Source organism: Pleurodeles waltl, chromosome 10 (genome assembly GCF_031143425.1).
Source record: "Pleurodeles waltl isolate 20211129_DDA chromosome 10, aPleWal1.hap1.20221129, whole genome shotgun sequence".
In the NCBI taxonomy this organism is placed as follows: Eukaryota; Metazoa; Chordata; class Amphibia; order Caudata; family Salamandridae; genus Pleurodeles; species Pleurodeles waltl.
The window spans coordinates 228312261-228330995 of NC_090449.1; the positions used below are offsets into that span (position 1 = coordinate 228312261).

At 45.1% G+C, this 18735-nt stretch overlaps 1 protein-coding gene across 1 annotated transcript in view; it reads right to left on the bottom strand.

The window, feature by feature from the left end:
- SYT17 (synaptotagmin 17) overlaps positions 1–18735 on the bottom strand; it is an 816561-nt gene that overhangs the window by 59103 nt on the left and 738723 nt on the right. The window lies entirely within an intron of this gene.

Consider the following 18735-nt stretch of genomic DNA (forward strand, 5'->3'; position numbering starts at 1 on the left):
TGCCTCCTATATTTTTCTGACATGTTGCTGTTGGCTTTTCAACTCTGAGCACTTTACCACTGCTAACCAGTGCTAAAGTGCATATGCTCTCCTGTTTAAATTGTATGTAAGTGGTTTATCCATGATTGGCATATTTGATTTACTAGTAAGTCCCTAGTAAGGTGCACTAGAGGTGCCAGGGCCTGTAAATCAAATGCTACTAGTGGGCCTGCAGCACTGGTTGTGCCACCCACATAAGTAGCTCTGTAATCATGTCTCAGACCTGCCCCTGCAGTGTCTGTATGTGTATTTTTACACTGTAAATTCGACCTGGCAAGTGTACCCACTTGCCAGGCCTAAACCTTCCCTTTCCTTACATGTAAGGCACCCCTAAGGTAGGCCCTAGGTAGCCCCAAGGGCAGGGTGCAGTGTATGGATAAGGTAGGACATATAGTAATGTGGTTTATATGTCCTGACAGTGAAATACTGCCAATTTCGTTTTCACTGTTGCAAGGTCTGTCTCTCTCTCATAGGATAATATGGGGGCTACCTTTAAATATGATTAAAGTGTAGATTCCCCTAGAGAGTAGATGGACATGTGGAGTTTGGGATCCCTGAACTCACAATTTAAAAATACATCTTTTAGTAAAGTTGATTTTAAGATTGTGAGTTTGGAAATGCCACTTTTAGAAAGTGAGCATTTTCTTGCTTAAACCATTCTGTGACTCTGCCTTGTTTGTGGATTCCCTGTCTGGGTCAGTTTGACAGTTGGGTTGTTTTTCACCTCACACCAGACAGTGACACAAAGGGAGCTGGGGTGTGATCTGCATTTCCTGATTAGCTATCTCTGCTAGGAGGGAGGGGTTGAGTGGTCACTCTCATCTGAAAGGACTGTGCCTGCCTCTGACAATGCTGTCTCCAACCCCCTGGTGTGTGTCTGAGGCCTTGCCTGGGCAAGGCAGGATTTCACAAGAAGGTGTGAGTCCCCTTTGAAGGAAGGTGACTTCAAAGACTAAAATGGGTATAAGAAGGGCACCCAAACTTACAAACTTTAGAAACACTTCTGGAATCAAGGGGAACCTCTGCCTGGAGAAGAGCTGATCGCTGAGGAACAAGTGCTGCCCTGCCTGTGACTGTGCTTTGTGGAGCTTTCCTGCAGTGCTGCTTCTGCCAGAGTAAGAGGGCAAAGACTGGACTTTGTGTGCCTTCCATCTTGAAGAAGAAATCTCCAAGGGCTTGATGTAGAGCTTGCCTCCTGTTGTTGAAGTCTCAGGGATAGCAAAGACTTCTTCCTGCCAGCACCTGGAGTCTCTGGAGAGACCCCTACTCTGCTCTGTGGTGCCCTTCCAGTTCCTGGGACCCTGAAAGGAGAGGCTGGCAGCCTAAGGACAAAAATACACGCACCGAGCGCCGTGCGGAGAAAAGATCGACGCGAATCCGATCGCGGCTGAGAAAACGACGCGACGCCGGCTCCACAGCTGAGAAACGACGCCGCAGGAAACGCGACCGGAGAATCGACGCCCGGAGCAGGAGAAACGACGCGCAGCATCACTGACGAAGGCTGAGAGATCGCAACCAGCGCCGCGGGACTTTCGGACCGTCGCGTGGCTGGCTTTTTCGACGCGCCTCGCCGTGCCGAGCTGTTTTCGACGCATATACCCGTGCAGGGTTATTTTCGACGCACACCGCCCGTGCCGGGTTATTTTTGCCGCAAACCAGGTACATTTTCACGCTAGCAGCGCTAGTGTGGTGTTACAACTACCTAAAGACTCTTTTTATTTTAAACCTTTAAAAAATCATAACTTGACTTGTGTATGTTGGATTTTTGTCGTTTTGGTCTTGTTTTGTCTAGATAAATATTTCCTATTTTTCTAGACTGGTGTTGTGTCATTTTGTAGTGTTTTCATTAAGTTACTGTGTGTGTTGGTACAAATACTTTACGCCCAGCACTCTGAGGTTAAGCCTACTGCTCTGCCAAGCTACCAAGGGGGTAAGCAGGGGTTAGCTGAGGGTGATTCTCTTTTATCCTAACTAGAGTGAGGGTCCTTGCTTGAACAGGGGGTAACCTGACTGTCAACCAAAGACCCCATTTCTAACATTGGTGACCAGCGGTCGGGATTTGGACTTGTATTTGTACTTGACATACAGTAATTAAGTGTACACTACTGTTTTGATCTCAGACCACTACGTGACCACATACTACTTGTCTTGTGATTCTGCTTTTTGTTCTCTGATGTCCTCCTGGAAGTATTGCTAATATTTTTGGACTTTGTTTTTTGGTTGTGAAGCCTTTTGCAGAATGGAAGTCCAGTTCTGGCACCTATTTATGTATAAAAAGTGGCAGCTTAAAGCATTTTGCATGGAAAGGGGACTGGCTGTGAACAAGAAATCCAGAAGGGAGGATCTTGAGTCAGCCCTGTTTCAGTATGAATTGAAACGTTGTCAGGCAACACCACCAAATGAGTCTGAGGAGGATAACTCCTCTGAGGAGGAGGACTACTCCGAAGAGGAGGGCAGTGGCCCTGAGGAGGGAACAGAAAGAGATGATTGGCTCCTAGCTCGAATCCGGAGTCTGGAAGAGCTAGATGCAGAGCTTGAGAGGGCTGAGGCAAAAAGACTTTTAGCCCTGGAAGAAGAAAAGATTGCAGCTCAAGAGCTGAGCGGTAAAGAGCTGAAACTGGAGGCCGGAAGGGCTGAGTCCAGTTCAGATGGTGGCAGCAAAAATCTTGTATCCATTACTGCTGAAGAAGTGCACATGCCCAGAGATGTGGTGCCCTACTTGAAGGAGGGAGTTAACACACGCCAGGAGGTTCAGGGGTATGAGGTAGCTCCAGTGATGCACAGGGTCCCTGAGGTGGATTGGGGAACTGGCATGGGGAGTCATATTCCTACTGGTGGGAGGGACACTCTACTGACTCTAGGTGAGAGTGACAGGGAGAGGGGTTCCCCCCAGGTAGAAGTCCTGGTTATGGAGTGTGAAAACATCCCAGAAGAGTGTGGGTTGAGTGTCAGGGACAGTCAGGTACTGTCTCACCAGTCTCAGGAGGGTGATGTGGGGTGCTTTTTCAAGGCAGAGTCACTGGATGGTTGGGTGAAGGGTACTTTGGTTAATTCATGTGAGGGGCTGAGTGATGTAATTGCTGGAGAGCATATGTCTAGTCCTTATTTTCCAGAGCTATGCCAACACCAGGTGGAGTGTGAGTTCTCTGACCCCAGGGAGCTTACAATGGAGGCAGACTTCTGGGTGAGTACCAGAGAGTCTGAAGAGGCATTTGGGGGTGCTCCTGAGAGGAGTGGTCTAGGTAGTTCCCAACCAGGTGAGGTAGGGAAGGATTGTAGTGTCCCAGGTAGGTCCCAGTGTAGTGGGATGGGTGAGGGACCCCATGTCCAGTCTCAGAGGAGAGGGAATGGGGATGGGTTGAGGCCCAAGGTGCCCGAGATCCGGTCCCAGGTCCTGGAGGGTTCCCTGCGGGAACACCAGGAGGGGAGCCTAGCCTGTACCATAGGGCCATCTGTTGAGGGAGACCCCACAGTGTCAGGAGAACTTGGGGGGGCCGCTGTAGCCAGCGTCCCACCAGTTCTGGTGTCTGGCAGTACCACTCCTAGTGAGGGGGTGCAGAAGTCCAGACAGAGGGTTGAGAGGGGGTTGCGGACCCCAGTGGAGAACCTGGAGGGTCCGGGGTCAGCTCTGAGAGCAGAGCCCCCCATGAATGACCTTGGTGAGACCATTTCTGGGTTGGGGGGAATCCAGACTCTGTCAGATGGGCAGAGGTCAGGAGACCTGCGCCAGCCAGACTCTTGTGTGGCCCTTCGGGACAGTGTGTCCCTTGAGGGGGGTAAGTGTGCCCCCCTGGAAGTCCTGGTGTGCCAGGCAATGGTTCAACCGCAGGGTGGTGACTCTGGGTTGAATGATCAGGTTCAGGGGGTAAACTCTGACCTGATGGGGGGTAAGTGTGCTCCCAAGGAAGTCCTGGCGTGCCAGGCAATGGTTCAACCGCAGGGTGGTGACTCTGGGTTGAATAATCAGGTTCAGGGGGTAAACTCTGACCTGATGGGGGGTAAGTGTGCTCCCAAGGAAGTCCTGGTGTGCCAGGCAGTGGTTCAACCGCAGGGTGGTGACCCTAGGTTGGATGACCAGGTTCAGAGGGTAAACTCTGACCTGGTAGGGGGTAGGTATGCCCCCCAGGAAGTCCTGGTTTGCCAGGCAGTGATCCAGTCTGTGGGTACAGACCCTGGATTGGGAGGCCAGGTTAAGGGTGTCCCCCCTGACCTGGAGGAAGGGGCTACTGCTAACAGTGCCCCTACCATGTTGTCTTCTGGGGGGGCCACTCCTAGTTGGGTGGTTCAGGACCCCAGAAGAGAGGGCAGGGGGAGGGAAGCCTCACCCCTGGCCCTGGTCCAACCTGAAGGTACAGACCCCAGGTTGGAGGATCAGTTGCAGGTTAACATCCCTGCACTGATGGAAGAATTGTGCAGGACTGCTTCTACAAGCACCCTGACAGTTTTTGACTCTGGGGGTGCCGCTTCTGCAGGGAGGGTACAGAGCCCCAGAGGGGAGGACCAGGGTCAGGTTGTCATCCCTGACCTGGTGGAAGAGAGAGTGGTCAAAGGGTGCCAGGCACCTGGGGCTACCACCCCCCACTCTCCACAGTCACAGTGGTTAGAGAGGCCTGAGGTCGGGCTCTCATCCCTGACAGTTGTCTGGGGCCACTGTGGCTTGCTGTCCTGGTGGACAGAGTTGCCCCTGGGGGGGGGGAGGACGAGAGTCACACCCCGGGGGTGGAGTGGGCAACACCACTGTGTTGGCCCTGGTGGTACTATCTGCCCATTGCAATACATCTGTGAGCAAAGTAAAGTTAGGTGTTGCACAGATGGTGTCTGTAGATGTGGAGAAGGATTCCCCATGGGTTAGCTTAGTGGGCCCTGAGAGTATGGACAGAGGGATCCAACTGGAGTCAGGAAGGCGTAGAACTGGAACATGCCCCTGCTGTTGTGGGCCTGGGTCCCTGTTCTATCGCCCCAATCAGGGAAGTACATCAAGGTATTGATTGTTCTCCCCTGGCTTTAGGCTGGTAGGGGGTCGTGTTGGACTTTTGCTTATGCAGGGTCATCCCCAGACTTTTTTGCCTCCTGCCTCCTATATTTTTCTGACATGTTGCTGTTGGCTTTTCAACTCTGAGCACTTTACCACTGCTAACCAGTGCTAAAGTGCATATGCTCTCCTGTTTAAATTGTATGTAAGTGGTTTATCCATGATTGGCATATTTGATTTACTAGTAAGTCCCTAGTAAGGTGCACTAGAGGTGCCAGGGCCTGTAAATCAAATGCTACTAGTGGGCCTGCAGCACTGGTTGTGCCACCCACATAAGTAGCTCTGTAATCATGTCTCAGACCTGCCCCTGCAGTGTCTGTATGTGTATTTTTACACTGTAAATTCGACCTGGCAAGTGTACCCACTTGCCAGGCCTAAACCTTCCCTTTCCTTACATGTAAGGCACCCCTAAGGTAGGCCCTAGGTAGCCCCAAGGGCAGGGTGCAGTGTATGGATAAGGTAGGACATATAGTAATGTGGTTTATATGTCCTGACAGTGAAATACTGCCAATTTCGTTTTCACTGTTGCAAGGTCTGTCTCTCTCTCATAGGATAATATGGGGGCTACCTTTAAATATGATTAAAGTGTAGATTCCCCTAGAGAGTAGATGGACATGTGGAGTTTGGGATCCCTGAACTCACAATTTAAAAATACATCTTTTAGTAAAGTTGATTTTAAGATTGTGAGTTTGGAAATGCCACTTTTAGAAAGTGAGCATTTTCTTGCTTAAACCATTCTGTGACTCTGCCTTGTTTGTGGATTCCCTGTCTGGGTCAGTTTGACAGTTGGGTTGTTTTTCACCTCACACCAGACAGTGACACAAAGGGAGCTGGGGTGTGATCTGCATTTCCTGATTAGCTATCTCTGCTAGGAGGGAGGGGTGGAGTGGTCACTCTCATCTGAAAGGACTGTGCCTGCCTCTGACAATGCTGTCTCCAACCCCCTGGTGTGTGTCTGAGGCCTTGCCTGGGCAAGGCAGGATTTCACAAGAAGGTGTGAGTCCCCTTTGAAGGAAGGTGACTTCAAAGACTAAAATGGGTATAAGAAGGGCACCCAAACTTACAAACTTTAGAAACACTTCTGGAATCAAGGGGAACCTCTGCCTGGAGAAGAGCTGATCGCTGAGGAACAAGTGCTGCCCTGCCTGTGACTGTGCTTTGTGGAGCTTTCCTGCAGTGCTGCTTCTGCCAGAGTAAGAGGGCAAAGACTGGACTTTGTGTGCCTTCCATCTTGAAGAAGAAATCTCCAAGGGCTTGATGTAGAGCTTGCCTCCTGTTGTTGAAGTCTCAGGGATAGCAAAGACTTCTTCCTGCCAGCACCTGGAGTCTCTGGAGAGACCCCTACTCTGCTCTGTGGTGCCCTTCCAGTTCCTGGGACCCTGAAAGGAGAGGCTGGCAGCCTAAGGACAAAAATACACGCACCGAGCGCCGTGCGGAGAAAAGATCGACGCGAATCCGATCGCGGCTGAGAAAACGACGCGACGCCGGCTCCACAGCTGAGAAACGACGCCGCAGGAAACGCGACCGGAGAATCGACGCCCGGAGCAGGAGAAACGACGCGCAGCATCGCTGACGAAGGCTGAGAGATCGCAACCAGCGCCGCGGGACTTTCGGACCGTCGCGTGGCTGGCTTTTTCGACGCGCCTCGCCGTGCCGAGCTGTTTTCGACGCATATACCCGTGCAGGGTTATTTTCGACGCACACCGCCCGTGCGGGGTTATTTTTGCCGCAAACCAGGTACATTTTCACGCTAGCAGCGCTAGTGTGGTGTTACAACTACCTAAAGACTCTTTTTATTTTAAACCTTTAAAAAATCATAACTTGACTTGTGTATGTTGGATTTTTGTCGTTTTGGTCTTGTTTTGTCTAGATAAATATTTCCTATTTTTCTAGACTGGTGTTGTGTCATTTTGTAGTGTTTTCATTAAGTTACTGTGTGTGTTGGTACAAATACTTTACGCCCAGCACTCTGAGGTTAAGCCTACTGCTCTGCCAAGCTACCAAGGGGGTAAGCAGGGGTTAGCTGAGGGTGATTCTCTTTTATCCTAACTAGAGTGAGGGTCCTTGCTTGAACAGGGGGTAACCTGACTGTCAACCAAAGACCCCATTTCTAACAGGAATGTATTAACATTTTTGATTCTGAGGGGGTGGGTTGTGAGACTCCAATTCTGTCTTGGGCCAAACTTTCCTGTCTGTCAAGGTTTCACCGACCTGCATGTAATCGTGCTCCACCCCGGTCCTTGGTCATTTCTAGGGAATCCAGGAATCTAAAGAAAGCATGCAACAGACTAGTAAGGGCACTCAGGAAAAGTCCTGACTCCAGTGCCCATATTTATACTTTTTTAGCGCCGCATTTACGTTGTTTTTTGAAGCAAAAGCGGCGCTAACTTACAAAATACAATTGTATTTTGTAAGTTAGCGCCGCTTTTGCGTAAAAAAACGACGTAAATGCGGTGCTAAATTTTTTTAAATATGGGCCCAATTGTTTACTTATTAAATATAAACAATTGAGGAAAGACTACAGGAAGGCTGTTAACGATGACCACCAGTCCCACCTTAATCAGTTTTGGGCTAATCTTTTAAGTGCAAGCAAAGACTCAAATCCTAGAAAATTTAGGTCCCTTATTAACAATCTAAATAGAAATCAAAGAGTCATTGGCATTGCCAACATTTCTGAAGGAGTTTGGACGTCTTATCTGAGGACCCACTTTTCTGCAAGTAAGTCAGATGGGAAATCATTGAAAGTGGGGGCTTATAGCCCTAATTCCGCTCTGTCTAAGAAGTGTCCCATGCCCTTTGGGTCACCAACTCCAATACAGGGGGTGAAGAAGTCCTTTCAATTACGCCTTCCTCGTATTATCTTGAGGGCTAAGCAATTTGGAGCTCCCGGCCCCAACAGTCTCCCACAGGCACTGTTCAAACATGATCCTCTCTTTTGGGCTAACCATCCTACCCATCTGTTTGAGCACTGTCTTTTGACTTCAACAATTCCTGAGTCTTGGCGGGGTGCCATTCTTCATCCCTTACATAAAAGTGGTTCAAGGTCAGATCCCGCTAATTTTAGGATGATAGCCCTGCTGAATAACAAGGCAAAGTTGTACACCAGTCTTTTGTTGCAAGATCTTTGTGCCTGGGCTGACTCAAAGCCCCTAATTCCTGCTGTTCGAACAGGGTTTTTTGCTGGCTCAGGCACTTCGACAAATTTGCTAGCACTCTCTATTTTGATTGACAAGACGATTTTATCAGGCTTAACGCTGAATTGCTGTTTTGTTGATTTTAATGTGGCCTTCGACCAGGTCCCCCAGAGCACTTTCTGGGCTAAACTGCAGAACTGGGGTATCCCCCCAGTACTCCTTGGTGCCATCATAGATCTTCATACAAATACTTGGGTTCGTATTAAGCTTTACTTAATGAGCGTAGATCTTTGCTTCAACGCAAATGGAATGAATTGAGAATTCGCTCCTGTCGACAGGCTAATATTCAGTCTCTGGACCCTGCTAACTCAATGCTAAATGTGTTACTAATTAAATTTGTTAAAATTGCTCAATCTAAATTTAGCGGCACTGCGAGCAAAGGATAGGCAGGATTGGAATTTGCTCTTGCCACGCTGTTGCTGTTGGTTAAGTTGTGGATTTTAATGGCATATGCTGGCACTCATTGTAGTCTTTTTTAATGTACTTTGCACATTAGGGCCTGAGCTTATGTATTATATTTTCTTATGCATTATGTAAAGTTCTGGGCTTGGTGGTTTATTCTATTTTTATATTTAGAACAGTTTTTAAATTTTTAGGTAGGAATGCTTTCTTCTTCTTATTATGTGTGTTCTAATTATGATGTGTTTTAGTATGTATTTAGCTTCCGCTTGTATTTGCATTTCTTTTTTCTTCTGTCCAATTGTATTGGATCTTATTATCTGCACAATAAATATGTTTACATGATAACAGGGCAAAAAACACCCCTGGCTCAGTCCATTAGGTGTCATTATCTTTTCTGACAGTGCCATATTCCCCCCTTCCAAGAGTATTTATGCCATCCAGCAATAAATACTCTGAAACTTTCCAAGCCAGCATCTTATTTCATTTGAGTTTCCTATCTATTAGGTTAAATGTTGTTGCCAGATCAATATAAGCAACTTGCATTGGCATGAAGTATTTTTCCCTAATCAGTTTCAGTGAATGCAGCCATTTATTTTTGAGTGGTTCTTTTTGATGCTCATCTGAAATTTTGGAAGTGTGTCCTATTTCTCCACTCAGTCTTCTAACATGCTTAACAGACATCTTGCAAACATTTAACCCACAATAACCCCTAGTGCAGTTATTCTGTAAGTTATCATCTGAAACCCATTGACTTTTTTATAAATAGAAATTTGTGTCATACATTTTCTAGAGTCTGGAAATTTGATTTATTTCACAACAACTTCACTGGCAAGAGGTTCCAGTAATAATGCCAAACCTCCAGGTGAAACCTCACACCTCATGCAGAAACTCAGCGAGAGCCATGCGCTCATGATAAATTGGTAAATCTAATTAGTGCTTCCCATTGTCTTTTAGACAGGGAGCCTAATCACCACTGGCACTCTCCTCCTAAGTTAGAATTTGCTCCCAGGTGATTATAGAGACTGACCACACATAGCATGCATCCCCTTAACGATTCCCAATACGTTTGTACATGTTATGTAGTTACCACAATGCAGAATTTGTTTAACATCTTGGTGCACTTTCAGTTGAAATGGGACTAGTATAATTTTTCTTGTACCTAAGGCATTCCCAATTAAATAAATAATGTATCTTTTCTTCCTGAGTGCCTGTATCAGATTTCCCCAAAGCTATACTTTTCCTTCATTTTACTGTCATGTACTTTTTGATATAACCATTCAGGCACTTTTATCATCTAGTATCTTATCCCTTTTTGCAATACAAAGGCATCTCACATCTGTTTGTTTAACAGTGTTATGGACTTCTGCTTTTCAATATTGCCTTTCTTTTTTGTTGCCTTAGCCACTAAGAAACTCTTCTGCTTGAGGGTCCTGTCTAGTGGCTGTGCTTCTTCCATCCTAGTGGATCCCTTGCTGGGTCCTTGATCATAAAATTACACTTATTTCTTTCTGAACCACTGGATGGTTAAAGTGAGTACTGTGCACGGCCTTGAGTGGAGCTCAAGTTAAATACCATTGTACATACAAATGCATTGTGTACTCATGAAACCTTAGTCATTAGATAGTTAGAGTGAGTGCTCTGCATGCCTCTTAAGGGAGCTCAATTAAATTATCATTGTGTGCACTCATGAAACCTTAGTCGTTGGATGCTGTGAGGCTCCGCCTCTCATCTGTCTATTTTTGCGCCCAACAAAGGAACTTCATTGTATTATTTTCATCCTCCCAGTGCTTTGAATGTAGTCTTTTCAATTTTAATGCTGCATTTGGGTTATGTGTTTAAACGCCTCTGGTTATCGTTTTACTATTGGGGTTGCTTTTGCTTCCCCTCTCCCAGTTCTGTTTTTTATAACACACTTCTTTTTTCCTTTGATTATTGCAGCCTGAATACCTGAGAACCTGTGGAACATCCTCTAAAGGTCCATTGCCTGCAGACTTTATTGTCAAAAATTGCTGCTATCACTTCGCTATCGCACTTGCACTTTGTTTTACACTTAACACACCCTTTTCTACCTCACTGTTTAGGTTGAGAGCAAGCCCTCTGACCTGTTGTCAGTATTGTGGGCTTTTACCACACCCACCGCACGCCTATCACTGTCACTCGTTCCTGGGCTTGCCTTTCAAAAATCCTTTGTTATGATTGGTAAATGCTTTACGTTTGTCTCTCCCCTGGGTGGTTTTGTTACTGCCTTGCAGACTGCCTTTTTACATGGATAATTGCATGAATGCTTATACGTTTGATTGTGACTGAACTTCTTTTTCTTTTTGTGTCTCTCCTTCGTGCTCATGGCGACCATGGTGCTTTGAATCGGGTTGCTTTTGTCAACTGTTTTACTTTTCATTTTCAATTTAAATGGCAAGAAAAGTCCATTTAGGAATTTACAACTTTAATAGCTCTAACTGAGCAAACGCAAGACCCACTGTATTACAAATGTTTTAACATGAATCATGCTCCAAATTGCTTGCCAGTTATAATGCCACTGCTGCTTTTTTATCTTGATGTTTCACAAAGGCATTATTGGTAAACATAGATGCATTTACTCCTACATATCTTTCTCTCATTAGCACAGAGAAATCTGGACCAGTATATCCAACTTCAGGGGTTTGAAGTGAACATTCAAAGTTGTGGTTTTCCTCTAAAGTTTCAAAAGTGTATTTGTGGCCAATCCTAAACATCGATCTGACCCATTTCACCCCGGAGTAAGTTGCTTTCCAGGATGGGAAAGGAAACCGATCTCCAAGGTTTTCTGGGTGTGTAGGGGAAGAGCTTTCTCCACAGGGAAAACATTTTCCCTGCAGAGAAAAAGGTCTGCATTTGAAAAAGGGAGCACATTTCGTCCTGTGTGAGTTTCTACACTATAAATAACTCCTTATAGCAGGAATAAGTGCCCAGCAGGAATTGGAAATTACATTCCCAGAAGATCACCTGGAAATCTGCACTTGGTGCACCTTTCAATGTGTACTACCGGAAATGTTGGTGAAATCCAAAAAAGGTAAGAGTACAATCAGCCTGAAAAATAAATATTGACAATTAGTTTCACATTTTTATTGGTGCATCAGGCATTACGGGTTTTATGGTGAATTCATATCAGTTGTTAGGGAACTTTTTTGGTATGAATTGTGAAATGTTTACTGTCGGACAACTTCCCAATTTAAAAAGGCACAAAACCAGGGTGTTTGCTTACCCTCCACTGCTGGACTTAGCTATTAAATCGTTAGATATTTTGCTGAAAGGCAAAACTATTCTTCTTGCTACCAAATACTGAACAAGAGAGGACATTCAACCATTAATAGTGTCGAAATCAGGAAGTAGGCAAAAATGATGAAATACATTTCTTGCTAATATATTATAAGGCCTATATAGTCTGACTGTACCAGTAAGGGCGACTATTTTTCACCAAACAGAAAGATTGTTTAAGGGTTTTTGTTAAAAGGGAAAAGCCCTGAAATGTGAAGCATTAAAAGTAGTAGTCAGGCAAAGTTTTAATCTTACAGGTTTTGTTGTGTATCATTCAGGTTTTGTACTTTTGCAAAACTTCTTTTTCCATGAACTTGACAATACGCATTATGGGTATTTTTTGACAAAAACTACTATTAGAACACTCTTTTAATTATGAAAAGGTGGGTAGGGTTTTGCTTGATTGGACCAAGAATCTGCAACTCATCTGACTGTAGAAATATCTTGTATGAAGATGAATCTCTCATCATTTTCACAAAATGCATTGGCTATTGCTCCAGAAAAGAAATATTTCCTAAAGCCTCTTCATAGGCCATTAATACTGGGTTCTTTTTTCTACAAAGTTGTGTCTTCAGATGACCAGTGCCCTTTAGTGATATCCAGTGAAACCTTTTTGTGAATCGCAGGCTCTCTCCAGCTTATACAGGCTCACATCCGTTTTAGGTCGAGCAGCACAAGCGTTCTGATGTGTTGTAATCTATCTGTGGGCTTTTAACCACACCTACCGCATGCCCATCACTATCACTCGTTTATGGGCTTACCTTTCACAAATCCTTTGGTAAGTGATTTATGTTTGTCCCTCCTTGGAGCACCACGTTTGCCGACACGTTTGACTGTCAGCGAACTTCCTTTTGTGTCACTCCTTCATGCTCACACTTACGACGATCGTGGTGCTTTGAATCGGCATGCTTATGTCAACTGCTTTACTTTTCATTTTCAATTAATGTGGCAAGAAAAGTCCAGTTAGGAATTTACAACGCTAATATCTCGAACTCGAGCAAATGTGAGACCCATTGCACTGCAAATGGTTGTTTAATTTTGTTTCTAAAAATGAGAAACCATTCTTTCTCCCATGGCAGCCTCCAGAACGTACTCATCTTTTTAAAAAAAGCAAAAGAACTAGTTGTTTATCCCCTATTGCTACTTAGATCCAGGTGTCTGCTAAGCTCAACTTTAAAGTAAGAAAACCGCTCAGGGTAGCTATGACATCATCCTCAAAATGTGAAAATAACAAGTCTTTCTACGGGAAGGATGGGGCAGACACGAGGATTTGTTTAGATGAAGCAGATTATGGTTAGTGGGAAATTTAATTTGCTGCTCAGTGGTAACGCTCTGTGTGTGGTAGGTCTTTATTATTTCTACAGATCTGCAACTTGACTATTACGGAGGATTATTAAAGTAGTAGGATCTTGCTTAGTAGGACGAATCATTCTCCATCAATGTTTAACCCAACCTATTGGCGACTAGAGTAAAGTCAACGTGCGTCCACGTTCGCCTCTGGTAAAGCATTAAATAAAATCATTATTTAAAACAAATTACTTATAAAATGAACTAGTACCCAGATTTTATAGTGTTGTCAATAGAACAGATTGTTCCAGTATAAAGATCATGTTTGAAATGTCCCTTTTAAGACTTTAGGGTAAGGGGAATAGAAATATCAGTTCTACAGGGAAAAGAGAAGTGACTGTAGCAGAGGTCAGGTCTTGCCAACTCTTCGCTCACCTCCCAGTGCGAGCTGATGACAGAAATGTTTCATATTACCTTTAGATAAGGGGAGAGACAGGTCCTTTAAAAACGAAAGTCTCTAGGCCATTGACACCACAGTATGGGGAAGAAAGGGGGTGAAAGATATTGGTGCTGATGGGGAGAAGGCGACAGGCTGGCCTATCAACAAAACTGCGATGTGAACTCACCGTATCAAGGGCACTCACTAGAAATGAGCAGGCTCTCCTAAAGCTATTGAACACATTAGACAAGATCAGGGGGCCCCCGGGGTTGGGTCAGGGATGCTTTTTGCAACACCCAGCACTTACAGACTGCTAGTAGGCCTGTGCTCATGCCATGCTGGGAGGAGTCCGCTGGGTACCATGAAAAGGCACAAATGTAAACACTGACACATGTATTTGCCAGTCTGATTCACCTGCATGTTTGGATGACAGTTTCTTGGGCACCTACTGCCTGGTCTCTGTGTCAATGTCTCTGAGCTCCTTGGGCTAGCAGGTGACATCTAAGCAGGCAAGTTCAGGAGCAGCCACAGGTTACACCAGTAGGGCATCAGGCTTGGTCTTAGCCCTAAGGAAGCAAGCAACATGCAACTACACACTAAGGCCCATATTTATACTTTTTGACGCAAACCAGTGCCGTCGCTGGATTGCATAAAAAAATGTACTGCCGGCTAACGCCATTCCTACGTGCCATGCGGGCGCCTTATTTAAGGATTGACGTAGGCCGGTGCTGCGGGCTGGTCAGAGTCCCAAAAAATGACTCACACCAGGCAGCGCCGGCGTACGGTAAAATGGGGGTTGTGTGGCAAAAAATGGTGCAAGTCAGGTTTGAGTCAAAAATCACGGTTCAAACCGGACTTGCGCCATTTATTGACGCACAACCCCCATTGAAATGACTCCTGTCTTAGCAAAGACAGGAGTCATGCCCCCTTGTCCAATGGCCATGCCCAGGGAACCTCTGTACCCTGGGCATGGCCATTGGGCACAGTAGCACGTAGGGGGCCCAAATTAGGCCCCCTATGCCACTTTGAAAAAATAATAATAATACTTACCTCAACTTACCTGTACGTACCTGGGATGGGTCCCCCCATCCATGGGTGTCCTCCTAGGGTGGGCAAGGGTGGCAGGGGGTGTCCCTGGGGGCAGGGAAGGGCACCTCTGGACTTCTTCCATGGTCTGAGACCATGGAATTGAGCCTACATGTCCCTTAATGCCTGCCCTCACCCAGGCATTAAAAAAAGGCGCACATCAGGCTGTGTGCTGTTTTTTAAGGCCGCCCTCTCCTGTGCGTCAAAATGACACAGGAGTATAAATAAGGCGCACAGACCTTAAAGTCATTTTTTGGATGGGAACGCCTACCTTGCATATCATTAACGCAAGGCAGTTTCCCGCATCCAAAAAATGACGCACACAGAGGTTTTTTGACGTCCCCGGGGTTGGGCGTCATAGTTTAATTATGGGGCAAGGTTTGCGCCAAATGTGCGTCAAACGTTTTGACACACATTTGGCGCAAACAGAGTATAAATCATATAAATTATATGTTATAAGAAAGCTCATCAGCAATGTTCAGGCAGGGTTGTGTTGACACAGACATTTCCAGAGCTGGAATGGAGCTCTGGCTTTTTTTCTTTTCCGTGTCAGAGTTTTCCCTCCTCAGATGAACGTCTGAAAGAGCAGGTCTTGGCGTTCTCTCAGACTCCACTGTGAGAGCTGGTGCCTCACACCAGCCAGGTAGAATCTCCAGCAGCCTGCTCTGATAGGAAGGCTTGTGTATTCACATCAGAAGGACAGAGTCAAAAGAAGCAGGAGAGGAAGAAAAGGTGGGAAATGGCTTTCCTTGTCCACTCTCTGCGGGTAGCAGCCATTATCCCTCTTGCACTCATGTTTACAAACATTTAACCCTCACTACTGGAACACAAAAGGGATCATAACAAATCTTCTTTCCATTCTTGATCCAATGCATTTGATCACTAACACTAAAAACATGCACATAATATCCGAGAACACTCACATTCTGTAAAATAATAACACAAAGGATCTTGTTTGTCACAGATTATTGAACTTGATTTATATTAGGAGACCAGTAGGCATGGCTCCTGGGCTCTTTTACTGACCCACAAAAACTTTGAAAGGAGTACAGCAGCCTGGACATGGGCAAATGGATTGAAGAGGCTATTGCTATCAAAGAAAAGAATGAGGGAACCAATTGAGAGCCTGCTCAAACTTAGGGTACACAAAGGGCTTCCTGTGAGGTACCTGATTGCTAGTTTGGGGGATTCCTTGGAATATAGGGCTATTTGGGCTGTGAAAAAATGGAAAATACTGGTTAACTCAAAAATGAAGGAGAAAAATAGTGGGAACGTAACAGCTGCACAGATGGTTTGGGAACATTTGCCACTAGACACGTGCAGCAGGAAATATTTTCTCTTCTTACTCTGGGTCCTGGAGCTGAGCACTGATGCCTCAATGCAATTGCGCTACACAACTCAGACCCTCATAGTGACAGCAAATATTTCATTTGGGTCACTGCCCCAACTCACATGGACAAGGCACCCTTGATCTCACTACTCCTTTTAATAATAATGCCTTTTACTGATATTATTATTCTGAGCACATGAACTGGAGTTTTAGAAAAAATAATGTTTGCCTTTGGAGTGAGCTGTTGTCTCTTATCTATTAACGTGATTGTGTTACATGCAGTCTCTTTTGGCTGTGCAGCCGAATTAAAGTTTGATTGGGTACGCAAATTAAATCAAAGTGAACGAATTAGTTGCCAATGCACAGATGGGACCTTTAGCTAGCACAATATTAAACCTAACATCGGAGAATAACATATGGCCACACTGAATTAGTCAGGCATCCTTCCCCCTCACTCTGCTCTAAATAACCTCCCACAGCCAACAATAAATGCAGAATCTGCCAGTGTTAAAACTATAAAGAGAGACTGTAGGTCCTGAAGAAGAAACGGTTCTACAAACTGTTCAGATCATTTCTATTGCTTCAACTATTTACATCTTACAGGATACAAAAATGCACTGGTATCAATATAATTAAATAACAAGGAGTGTGGAGGTGTTAAGAATTTGATCCACAAACTTTATAAAGGTTGCGATTTTTTTCAAAGGCTCACAAGCTTTCTAAATTGCATGACCATTGGATTTTTAAAAAAATAATTTAGGCTCTCACCCTATAATGCTCAAAAACCTTCAGTCCGATTTGGAATTCCTCATAGTTTGCCTCTATCACCTCATTTGAGGCCCTGAGCAAGAGTCCTTTCTTAGTAGAAGAATCTGAAGCTACATGTATACCGATGACACACATGTGGTGCTACGTCTCAAAGAACATGCCGCCACACACCTTGCCTTCCAGCAATCTATAAAGCACATTTGGAACTGGATGGGTAGTAACTGGCTTAAACGGGTCATGGAGAAAATGGAAATATTGATTGTAAATTATAAACACAACCTTTAGCTACATGCCTACCAGCCAGTTAAGATGATACTCTTACGCTCTCCTGCAAAGTTTTGTAAGAAGCCTTGAATGTAACATAGATAATAACCTCTTAATGGCCAGTCAATCTTTAACTGTTCTTTATCTCTGAACCTTCCATCTCAGGATACTTAGAAACTCCTACTACTCTAACGTGAAGATGGCAAAAGAGTAGCTTTTTTTGCACTCATCAGTTCAAAAATACCCTGTTATCGCCTTTATCAGGGGATGCCTGATGCCTAAATTCCAATTCATCCAAAATGCTGCTGCCTGCTTGACTCTGAAAATCACTAGACTCTCTTGTGATGGCTGCTACTTCCTTGCCTCCATTGGCTGCCTATTAAAAAGGCATTCAGGTATAGGGGGTCTGCATTGCTTATAGAACCATGCAAGACCAATCCCTCTCCTTCATCACGAACCATTTTAAGAGAGATTTTTAATCCCAGTTGGACATTACAATCAGCAACAGCCGACTTATTAGTCTACACAAACTTCAATAAAACAGGCTGGGTGGTTGTAGGTTAACGCTAAGCTCGTCCAGACTGTGCAGTTTCCTACCAAAAGTTATCCGCCATGAGACCACCCTCCGTTCTTTCAGTTGTTATCTCAAAACATGTCTCTTTTGCCAAGTTTTGGCTTCTTCCTAAAGTGTTACAACTTTCTGCTGCCACTGGTTTAGCACAAAGAAACGTATGGTGATTGTGTGCTTTACATATTCCTGTCAGGATGACTAATTGGGGCACTTCGGACTCTCCATTTCAATTAACCTTATCACATGTTTTCCAGAAAGGAGTTCTTAATTTGTGCTGGTAGTTGCTAGTGGACCCACTGGGACTTCAGGCTGTCCGGTGGGCAGAATTCCCAGTCAATAAACCCTCCTATACTATTCTAAGGTAGATAAGGCTGGATATCTAAATGTCAATCAATCAGTTGATTTGTAGAGAGCAGCTTGTCACCCGTGAGGGTATCCAGGCGCTGATGACCAGGTGCAGTGCTTCTTTCAGTGTTGATTCTACTGGGATATTGCCGCGTTCTGGAGTGCATCTAAGTGAATAGGAATAGGCGAAATTTTCAAGAAAGCTGCCTTGGTTCTCCTCAATATCTTTTGCCAGAGTAGTCGTGAGTTTGACTATCTTTCGATTCATATGTAAGCATACTGCCATTACAATTCTCACATTTATACAATGGTATCGTGCAGTTTGGGCTCTGTATTTATTTGTGCAGACACATAGTTTCATATGCAGACAGTGCAATGCTCATTAAGAATGATACTTAGGTGAGGGGACTAAGCAAATATATCGAAAATAGTTTTCTACTGTTTTGTAGCATTATCAGAGAGCTTTCAAATCACTGATAAGGGCACACAGTGCTTTTTTATAAGGTCTGGTGAGTAACTATTACATCAATAGTGCATAACTGGAACAAGGGTGTCACTGACCCTCGGGTAGGTCGCTCCCCTGCTCACGCAGCGCCTCCAGTCCCTGACTGCCTTCCTCTCCTGTGAGTGTGCTCCCCCCTTCTTGCCCGTGTACCCCGAGTGCTTGTGCTTGTGCTGACTAAA